This window comes from Equus caballus, chromosome 14 (assembly GCF_041296265.1).
Source record: "Equus caballus isolate H_3958 breed thoroughbred chromosome 14, TB-T2T, whole genome shotgun sequence".
In the NCBI taxonomy this organism is placed as follows: Eukaryota; Metazoa; Chordata; class Mammalia; order Perissodactyla; family Equidae; genus Equus; species Equus caballus.
This window is the reverse complement of record NC_091697.1, coordinates 13,563,364-13,574,614: the sequence shown is the minus strand read 5'-3', so window position 1 is coordinate 13,574,614 and position 11,251 is coordinate 13,563,364. Positions and strand designations below refer to the sequence as shown.

The following is an 11,251-nucleotide window of genomic DNA, read 5'->3' as shown; positions in this document are numbered from 1 at the left end:
GTGATGTCTTTTCTGTGTCCTGTGTTGGGGGCATGGGTTTCAGGTAACTCAGGGCTTGTGCTTAGGGAAAAGGAGGAGTGAGTTCAGCTCTTACTGATTGCTTCCTCTGGCTTCTGAAAGGTCACCAGTGCTCTGCAGCTCTTGTTGACAAAGCGATATCACGTGCCCCCAAAAGCCCATTTCCTCCCTGATGAAGTTTGAGGAGGTGGGCTCTGCCTCCTGCCTCTTCGCTTAGCCTTAACGAAAGTGTAGAGCAGCCCACACCTTCCGCTCACTGAATGTTTTACATCCTTCAGAGAGTAGGGAAGACAGGTGTTCTCTATCCGAAGAGGGCCAAGAATAGGTATGCAATTCATAAAACAACAATGAAGAAAAAACAGTGGCTTCATCATGATTTAGAGGTCAGTGACCAGAGGACCCCACAGGGGGTGAACCCTAAATGGGATTTGGGGGGTGGGGGAGGGTATTGCTGCAGTGGATCCTGGGCTGGTGGGGGAGGGGCTAGCAACAGCACAGACACGCCTTAAGAATCTGTCATGTGAGTCATATTAATGTGTTAGGGAAGAATACTTTAAACTTTACACTGAGGTTTCCCTACTGGAAAGGCACCTGGGGGAAGTGGTTCCCCTCTGTAGGTATTTCTTCAGACTGCCAAATGATATTTTGTTGCAGAGCAAAAGCATCACTCAGCTGCCAGTAGTAACAATGTTGACCAAGTAGCCACCTACCTCCCAGGATAAAATAAAGCTGAGAGTAAGGAAAAGATGACTTGGAGTAAGCCAGGAGGAAAGAAAAAATGAAGAGGGGAAAGAAGGACCTTGCTGGTAGAACAAAGCTTTATGCCACATCATCATCCATATGGTGACCCTGTCCTGTTCCCCCCGCCCCCTCCTCAATCTGATCCAGGCATCACCACCTTGAGGCTGATCCAGGCACTGCACAGCACACTGATGCCTTATTCCAAAAAGGCACTGGGCTGTTCTTTGAATACTAAACACTATCTGCAGGGAGGTCATCAGGCATGGCATCCCCCTCTTTGGGAAGGTGATCTTGCTGCCTTCCGTCCATCTATGCTTAATAGGAATATACAAGATCTTGCCCTTAATGTGTACAGTTCACCTATCAGGATGGAAGTGCCGCCTCTGATATTCACGGCCTTGGTGGAGCCATGGTTGGTCTCCCCCAGAACATCTGCAGCTCATGAACCAGAGGTGAGTCCCAGACTATGCACCAGGTTACAGATATATGGGGGTCTCACCATGGACTGCACACATACCCACCCTTACAATAGGGGTTTGGAGGAAAGGCAACTCCACTTAGACAGACTGGGACTCAAAAATTGGCTGAGTGTCAACTGGGGCAAAATTCAAAAAGCATTATGATGGTGAGCGTGAAATACATTAAGTTGTAGATGTCTAAGTAAAATAAAGATGGTTACAAGGGTGGAAAAATAAAATACCAATTTTGTTTTCTAAAAACAACATGATTTTAAAAATGGAAGGGAGGAGAAAAAGGGAAAAATAGAATAAAATGATTGTTCTGTAAGTAATAAGAGGGGGTCAAGACATAGGTGACAAACGAAATAAGACTCCAAGTAAGGGAAAGGAATTTGAGGTTTCCAAGCCCCTTGAGGGAAGCTCTAAAAGTTTTCAGGGAAATAAGGTGCAAACAACGAATTCAGTCCCCATCCTGGATCTTCCACTCCCTGCTACCTCATCTGCGGGCAACGAAGGACAGGGGGCCCTAAAACCATCCCACTCTGATAGCGACCAGGAGCTTGCCAAGGACATCCAGTCAATCGAGCATGGCAGACAGACTTCAGAGATCCTCACACACAGCTTTATAGACAAAGTGAGTCAGAGTAAGACTGCACTAGACAATAACAGATGCAGCCGAGAGGTGCCCACAAGGCAAGCTGGGGCTGGACATGTGCCAAGGGATGAGAATGTGAGTTCCAGTGATAGAGAGGACATGATTCAGGGCCAAAAGATGGTGGAGAAGAATTGAAAACATTTTTCCACGTCCACCATGAACTTCAGGGAGATATTCAAGGCTGAGGAGCTGTGCGTTCTTACATCACAATCTTGTGACATCTTGACAACCAACAAGTTGGGAAGCTCCCAAATGGTAAATATCAATGTGAGCAAAGTAGAAACTACCCTGACCAGTCAATGTCCCTCACCAAAAATACCAGTTCCCCAAGATTCCAAGCCATCAGACATTAAAAAACAGCTCCTTACCGAGTTGAAGTTTCAATTGAAGAGCAGGGAACATAGCCAGCCTAAAGGCTCTCCCGCTGACATATCCCTTACTTCAGATAGCTTGCCTTCCGACTCCTCACTGACTCAGTCCCAGAGCGTCTCCAGTGGGAACATGGGAGCTTCCCAGGTGCTGCAAGTCCACTTGGAGGACAATGGGGATTGGCGGGAACCCTGGGCCTCTAAGCATGTCTCATGGAAATGCCAGGATAGGAATTTCCCACCAGCTGCAAAGACAGTGAGACCTCTGGACTCCAGAGCAGGAGAATGTGGAAGCGAGGATTCAGGAGTTGGGACGTCTAAAGCCAGAAAGAAGAGCCACTCTATTGAGGACAGAGAATTAGAGGGCACTTTCCCGTATCTGTCACAGAATGAACAGTTTCCTCCTGAAAGTTACTTCAGAAAAAAAATGAGGCAGTTTTTTCAGTGGATTAATTCCAAGAAAAAAATCACAGGGCAGGAAAGTCCCCAGCAAAAAGCCAAGTTCACGTCAACCTTTGCACCGCTCCGAGACCCAGCTCAAAGTGCAGCTCTCGTGAGCTGTGGGCCTCCTGAAGCTCATGAGCTCATGGCAGCCATCGGGAAGATCCTAGAGGAGAAACCGGCATGGAGATACGAACCTGAGGCTGCAGAGTGAAGTCAGCAGAAGGGGGAACTGCAGGCCCAGGTAGAGCCTGACCAGGGACATCCCTCCAACTACGGGGCTCTCTCTGACCCACAGCCAGGGGAATGGGCAAGGACCACATCCTGCAGCCAAGATGCTGTCCCTCCTGACAAGAGTTTTCGTACAAGGGTTAGACAGAAAAGAGACAGGATCAGACAGCCCTGGAAAGTTGTGGCCTTCAAGGACCAGCATTTATGCCAGAGTCAACCCCCTTCCCCACCCTAAAGGGAGTCTGTGCCCCATCCAAGACCCACCTGCATGCATGATGTATGCCACGTCCCTCCGGCCACCCTCACCTCTAATGAAAGCACTGTGTTCAGAGATCTGACTCTTCTAGTCAAACAGGAAATGCTTCTCCAACACTTCCAGGGAGGAAAAATGTCCCCAAAGAAATCATTCAGTCCTTGTTGAGAAAGCATTGCCATTTTCACGAGAACACATCCTCTGATGAGAACCATGGTTAGCACAACCAAGAATACTGATCGTCCTCAATAAATGTTTCTGCTAGGAGAGAGTAGTGTTCTCTGTGTGGTGCTTTGGGGGAGTGGGTTTGGGGTTCCCAGCGCTTATGCTCAGGGAAAGGAAGGAGGGAAGTCAGCTCTGACTGATTTCCTCATTTGGTTTCTGCAAGATGACCAGTCCCTTGTAGGGGGCCTGACAGTGGCTTTCTCAGTCTTATCTTGGGTCCTGTATTTGACCTTACTCACATGTCCTGTACTTAAAACACTTTACTTTTTCATAAAAAGTACAAAAAGTTTACTCTAAAAACTTCCGGGCCTTCTCAAAATGAGAAGAACCCTTCAAGTCCAGAACTTGGCTCAACTTGTCTTTCCATCTGCTCCCTCACTATCCTGAACTATACACAGCTGCAGGGTGGGATGCGTTCCTCTGGAAGGATACAGCCAGAATTTCCCCTTGTTGCCTCAGAAAGTTTTGGAATTGGAAGTGTGGGGGTGTTTAGGCCCTGAGGTGAGTGGCAGGGGGAAATGTTGCTCTTGGATCTCTTGGTGAGGAATGAATGTCACCTGCTCCTAAGAGCCTTTCTCTCCCTCAGGAGGTCTGGGTGGTGGGCCGCGTCCCCACGCCTCAGCTGACCCTAACGAAAATGGGGGGCAGTTCACCCTTCCCCTTCCTCTACCCTTCCTGGAGCAGACGGGAGGAGAGACCTTGCAGCTCTGAAAAGGACCAGAGATATGAATATTTTCCTGAAAACGGTAACTTACCTTCATTTAGAAAAAGTTGCTGATTCCTGAGTATCTCACAGGTGAGCAGTCAGTGCAGGTGTGCGTATGGGTGGGTTTTGCGATTGTGGACACTGGAGTGGCCAGGGCAGGGTCCAGGAACTGGGTGGGTCCCACCGAAGAATCTGTTATATGTGGGGTGGTAATCTGTCTGGAAGGCACATTCTGAGCTCAACAATGAGGTCTCCCTGCATGTGAGGACACCTCAAGGAAAGGGCAGAGACGCTCCCGAGGGAAACTTCCTCAGGATGCCCAGCTTGGTAGAATTATTGCAAGACCAAGAGATCACCTGGCTATCATTTGTAGGAATGGTCGTCAGGCAGCCACCCAGAATTTGGGGCAAAAGGAGACAACAAGTAGGGAAAAAGGAATGGTGGAGTGAGTGGAAAAGGAAAGAAAAAATGAGGAGGGGAAGAATGACCTTATCATCACACCTCATGATCCCTGAGGGTCACTTCGAGCTCAAAATGTCCCTTCCAGACAGATTAACACCCCACATCCTGGCCATCCACTCCACCCAGCATTACCTTACCTAGGCCTCACCTCCTGGAGACTAATCAGGGCTGGGGGGAGCACAATGATACCACTGCAGCTAAGAGAACTTGGGATAGTCTTCGAGATTGAAGACAGTATCTCCAGGAATGCTGTCAAGGAGGTTGTCCTCTCATTTGGTGCCTGCCTTCCCAGCCATGCTACATCTTACACCAAGGTTACAGTAATTTAGGGGTGTGTTAGTTCCTATATAACAAATACCCCAAAAGTTAGTGGCTTAAAAAACCAAGTATTTATTAATTCATAGTTTCTGTTGGTGAGGGATCTAGGCAAGGCCCACCTGGGTTCTCTGCTCCAAGGTCTCTCACAAGGCTGCAATTAAGGTGGCAGCTGGGGCTGGGGTCTCAGCTGAAGGCTTGACTGGGGAAATACACACTTCTTCGCTCACTTCTATAGCTGCTGGCTGGATGCAGTTCCTGAAGGCCTGTTGGACAGAGAGCCTCAATTCCTGGATGGCTGTTGGCTGGAGTTGGCCGGAGGCAACCTTCAGTTCCTTGTCATGTAGGCCTCTCCAACATGGCAGCTTGCTTCATCAAAGCCAGGAGAGAGTCTGCTAGCAAGACAGAAGTCACAATCTTGTAAACTAACGAGGGAAATGATATCCCATCACCTTTCCCTTATTCTATTAGTCAGAAGCAAATCACAAGGTCCAGCTTACACTCAAGGGGAGCAGTTTATACAAGGGTGTGACTAGCAAAAGAAGGGATCTTTGAAACCTTCTTAGAACTCTTCCTAACACAAGGGTTTCTTCTTGGACATCCCACTGAGTTCACTGAAGCAAAAGTGACCAAAGGGACCAAGTGGATCCTTGTGCTCATCCATATCCACGTCATCAAAGGTAAAGCTGTTTAATGGCTAAGCGGAGAAACGTCTGGTAAGAAAAACATCAAAGAGATTGAAGCATCCAAAGAAGCAGGGAAAGGTGGCATGGAGGTAAAGGCGGTGTGGGGTCATCATGAACGGTAAAGTGAAAGGAGCCCTTAGAACCACCTGCCTCACCACTGCCAGTATTCAGACTTAGAGGGGAGGAAAAATTAGGAGCAAGACGGCTCATCCTCGCTCCGCCACCAAATCTCCACTCTGCTCTAGCTCCCCGACTATAGGCCTAAAGAAGCAACCTTCAGTTCCCATAGAGATAGCCAGGCTTATCGAGGAAGCAAACCCTACAGCTTGCAAGGTTTAACTTCTGCTCTTATTGATATATTTAATATAGCACATCCATCATTTCAAATTTGCTTCTCACAGCTTGAACATCAGAGAGAATGAATCACACAATCGATGGCAAAGCCAGTACTAGGGAATTCAGCATGTAGCTCCCATTCTGGGATGTTTTCCATGAACCCATTGCCAAAGAGCTTCTAACCAAGGGAGAGGTGGTGGCTCAAAAGGGCTGACTTACTGGCTGGGGTCACAAGACAAGTCATACCTGGTGCCCAGATATTTGCTTCTATTCAGAGAAACACTGGATGAGGCAACGAGACAGAATTTGCACACTCAGCACATCTAGGCAGTGAACTGTCCAAATGAGGTGACAGTACCACCCAGGAGTGATCCCACACTCTTGTTCTGCTTCTAGTACTGTTTTCCTTTCTCCCAGATTCCAGTTCCTATGGGAAAGCAGGACTCTTACCAAAAGAAGGAAAACGTATTAGCTGAACAGTGACTGGAGAGATGAGGAGGAATTTCTCTAGATTTCATGGGCTTGCTGCTTATACCCAGAGATCAGTGCTGTGCAGCTTGGGGGGGGGGGGGGGGGGGGGGGGGGGTCTCATTTACATGGTACTCTGTGGCACCTGAAGAATTTTCAGTGACATAGAATGTGATGGGAATGGGTTACCTGAATTTTTATACCCTCAAGCCCACACTCCAAACCTAATGTCAGGGCGAATAAAATGCATGAATTGACTGGTACCTTGATGTGGCTTGGGTATGGGAACCCCAGATCTCAGCTTCAGGCACTGTGAATTTCTCTGGTACCAGGTGCTGCCTAAGGGAATCAGCTTTCTTGAGGCAGCCTTCACATGGATTAACACTCAGAACTGTGCCGTAATCTGCAGCCACAATGAAGGGGCCCAGGCTATGAGAAGGGGCTCTTCTCTCTCTTTTTTTTTTTTTTTAAAAGATTGGCACCTGAGCTAACAACTGTTGCCAATCTTCTCCTTCTTTTTTTCTCCACAAATCCCCTCAGTACATAGTTGTATATTTCAGTTGTGGGTCCCTCTAGTTGTGGCATGTGGGACGCCGCCTCAATGTGGCCTGAGGAGCAGTGCCACGTCCACACCCAGGATCCGAACCAGTGAAACCCTGGGCCGCCAATGCGGAGCGTGCGAACTTAACCACTTGGCCACGGGGCTGGCCCCGGGGCTCCTCTTGAGGCCTTTCCTCTGGAACTTCCATTGGCCCTGGATCAGAGCCTAATTTAGGCTATTTTCCTGGGGTCACAAGGACACGTTTGGTCTTCCTTAGGGAGGCCAAGTGGAAGCTCAGAGATTTGTGGAGGCTGCCTCCCTATCTCTCCCAGGAGACTCGGGGTCTGTTCCTTCCTTCTATGGGGGCCAGGAGGTAGAGAAGGAACTGAGTATTATGCAAGTTTAGCAATGCTTCACTGTGGGAGGGGGTTGGGCTGACAAGAGTAGGTAATTTTCCTTTGCAGGGATTCTTGCCCAGCTTGAGGCAACCTTCATTTGAAGCAGGATAATGCTGTTTCTACCCTCCACCTGAGGGGATTCCAGAAGGAATAAAAGTTACCTTTCCTCATTTGTCTTACAGGAAGTTCTGGGCTTCTGGGTTCAGGAGTTATTAATGGCTTTCATGTTTCCTGAACCCAAGCAGAAGTTGTGAGACACCTGTTGTACAGTCCTGTCCAGACCCTCATGTGGGAGGAGACTTTAGCTGGCTGCTCCAAGGAGAGAGGAGATAGGGGTTGACACAAGTGCTGGGGTGAGAGAAGGAGAGTTGCCTAAAGGTAGCAGTGGCTCCAAGACCCTGAGAATCAGGATGTAGACACGAGTCCCTTAGGTGGACGGGTTCTGTGTGGAAGTCCTCTAGGAGACAGCACAATGTTTTAAGGGATGAAGTGATGATGCTGAGATGACTAATCATCAAGCCCCATCATCTTGAGAGCTGTCGCAAGACACGGCATTGCTCACACTTAGCACAGAGGCTGTGCAGCCACTGGCCTTTCAATGGGCCTGAAGGGCTTGGGCAATGAAAGTCCCAGGGGCAACCAAGATGGACTCAAGATCACAGGCTCTTACCTACATATTTGATGGTGAATACTTAACTAAATAGGCAAAAAGCTCCCATTAATGACTACTATTGTATATCTTCCTACCCTTTAAAATGGGGTCTTTGAGCCAGATTTAATTTAATTTAGAAAAATTAAGTACTGCTTATTGTACTTCAATGTTGTGAAACAAATTTATGCTTTTTATGTATATTATCCCATTTAAACTTTACAATGCTTTGAAGTAGGTTTCTTTACCCTCTTTTATAGAAGGGCACGACCTGAAGGACAGAGAAGGTAATATATATTCAGAGTGCTAGCACAGAAGAGGGAGCCAGGGATGGAGAGCCCCCTTAGGCTGTGAGGGATTCTTTGGATGTAAATGATGGCAAGCGCAATTCAACTGACTTTAAAAACAGGATCTGTTGACTCAGGCACCTGAAAAAGCTCTGGGAGTAAGGCTGCCCTCACGCAGGAGGATTCATATTGGGGCTCAGCTGATGTCATCAAGTTTCAGTTTCTATCCATTTCTCTGCTCTAGATTCTGGACTGGCTACCTTGTAAGTCTGTCTGGCAAGTTCGTAGCTACATCTTCCAAACTAAAAGCGCAGCTAAAAATGGGTTGTTTCTCCCACTAGTCCCTTCAAAAGTCCCACTGTGCCTTATTGTTTCCTGTTGGGTCACATGCCCATCCCTGACCAATCACTGTTGCCAAAAGCATGGACCAATCTTTTTGGCCAAGCCTGACTTCAATGCCCTCCTTTAAAGTAAGAGCGTTAGTGGTAAACAGCTCCACTTCACATGGACTGAAACTGACAACGGGGTTAGATCCCCAGAGGGCAAAAGAAGGACTATTTTTAGAAGGTGAGTGAATGCTGAGTGTCAAAATAAAAACAAAAACAAAACGGATGTCTACTTCAACCCTCTCTCTCACCACCCCATTTCTGCCTTCTTGTCCAGAGTCATGCCATGGACTGAAGGTTAGAGTTAGAGGAAATGCCAATTCTGTGGACAGGAAAGGAACTCAAAGGGGAAGGAATCAATCAGAGGCCCCAACATCCATGCAGATAGACCATCCAATGATCTGATCTCTCACTGTCTGCTCCTTCTCATCTTAGAGTCCTTTACCTTCATTCCAGTTCAGTTATGGCCATATCCTAGAACTTATCACCAGCAACACTTGTGTGTTCTGAAAAAATACAGTCTGACATTCCTCCCTTTATCCTCTCAGCTTCTGCCCTCAGCATGCTAATGCCTCAACCTATTCAGGAACTACAAGCCACTCCATACTTTCCCCTGCTTACCTGACAACCTTTGTCTTCATTTCCTCCCTCTCCAAGGAAAACTTCATGGGGCATCACTTAATCCTAAACCTAAATATACTGCTCTGCTCTAAACAGCCTACCCCCTTCTTTCATTCGTCCTGTCTAGCAAAATCCAACTCTGCCTGTTTTAGAACTGCCTTCAAATAAGGGCCTGCTTCCTCTTGGATAAAATCACACAAGTGTGTTTGTGCCCCATAAACTTCTGTTCTACATCTGTTGCTCAGCTCCACCACTGCCTCAGAATCCAGTCATTCCTCCTGTGTTACCATGTGCCAGACGCTCTTCCAAGCACTTGGGACACCCAGTGGAGGCAACAAACAGAGGCCCTGTCTCGGGGGAGCTTCTGTGATTGTTTTCTCAGTCAACTCGCTTGCCTAAGTTCTCAAAACAATTCCACTTTCCTACACCTTGTCCACACTCCTCGCTCATTGATCATATGTGCTGGACCACCAGAGGGAAACAGAGAAGTCATCAGATGGGAACTTTTCTTCATAAAAACTTCAAAACAAAACAAAACCAAAACCAAAATGAGATCCTCCATCTCTTCTTTCCTCCTTCCTTCCCACCATACTGAAAGGTTTCCCTCAATGCTTTCCTTAATCCTCCCAACCTGGGATCTGCCCACCCTTTCCAAGTCACACCACTTTCACATGTGTGGACTATCTGCCTTAATTATCTACTTTTCCAGAGGACCAAGACTACATTTACCTCATCACAGCTGGAAACACCAAGCAGAGCTCAGAATCCTCTGGAGGAATACATTGGCAATGGGAGGGATCTATGGGGAGGTCCTGCCCAGCATGCTCTGGGGCGGGGCCACGTCCGGGGGCAGGGCCTGAGAGACTCTGAGAGCCTGTTTGGCTTCTTGAGGGCGACGGCACTAGCAACACGGCCAGACATCTCACCTCAGGCTTCTGGAAGATATGAGTTGAGATTTAATTCAAAGACAGGTTCTGAGGAAGGTTTCTGGATGCCTGAGTGACCTTCCCCACTGCCCAGCCTGAAGGATCCTTTCCTCCATCTGCCATTTCCATTACGGTGGGCAGGCCCTCACAGCCCCTGGGCCCCCAAACTCTCACTCCAGGCCCAGCCTGAGAAGGCGCTCAGAGGCCTGGGGGCGGGCTGTGCCTGCCCAACACCACCCCCTTTGACGATGGCACTCTTAGGAACTCCACCAAGGTGAGAATAGTAATAAATAGAGTAACAACATTGACAACTGTTAAGGCTTCACCTTACACTGGCTGCCTGGCCTTGCACAAGTAGCCTGAGTCTCAGATCTCATCTATTATGTGCAGATACTGACGTGTACTCATAGGGTTGGTCCTCGGAACTGGAATGAATGAGTAAAGAGTTTTGAACAGTGTTTACCTAACACTAGAAGTTTAATATGTGCTACCCATTATTATCACTCATTTAAAATGCTAGGCCTCCTCTTTATTATTTTAGAAGTATCAATTTACCACTCATTCATTCTTCCTTCCTTCAGAATGAATTTATTTAGTACCTAACATGTGCCAGACACTATGCCAGGCTCTGGAATACAATGGTAAGCAAAAAGGTAGAGTCTCTGCCTTCATGGATCTTACAGTCTAGAGGGGAGATCAGGCAGAAATCAATCATACGAGATTGTGTAAATGTCCCATGTTACATTCTATGAAGGGTTCATGAGCTGGTTGTCGATGCCAAGGGAGTTTAAAACATGGGGATTTGGCCTAACCAAGGAGAAGAGGGTCTTCCTCACCCACCCCTCAGGAGCTGATAAGGCTTAAGAGGTAAAAGGTGAGTAGGAGACAACTTGGCAAAGCAGGGAGGGAGAAGTGTTCCAGGCAGAGGAATCTGGGTGATGAGAGCAGGGAGAGTGAGGAGGGAGGAACGTGATGCAGCAAGAAGAGGGAAAAGCGTGGGAGGCACCGATTAAGCAGAGTTCTCTGGGCCAAATGAACTAGTTAAGTCTTTGGAGCAATGGGGAGCCAGGGGAAATTTTT

At 47.8% G+C, this 11,251-nt stretch overlaps 1 long non-coding RNA gene across 7 annotated transcripts in view; it reads right to left on the bottom strand.

The window, feature by feature from the left end:
* Positions 1-4,995: 4,995 nt before the first annotated feature.
* The window catches only part of LOC138917404 (uncharacterized), a 30,190-nt gene continuing 23,934 nt past the window's right edge, over positions 4,996-11,251 (bottom strand). For 2 of the 7 annotated variants that reach the window (XR_011425360.1, XR_011425361.1), the window contains exon 6: positions 4,996-5,265. This is a non-coding gene — a long non-coding RNA (uncharacterized lncRNA). Of the gene's footprint in view, positions 5,269-9,974; positions 10,181-11,251 lie in introns of those variants that run through there. The other 5 variants (XR_011425353.1, XR_011425354.1, XR_011425355.1 and 2 more) reach the window with 5 other exon arrangements.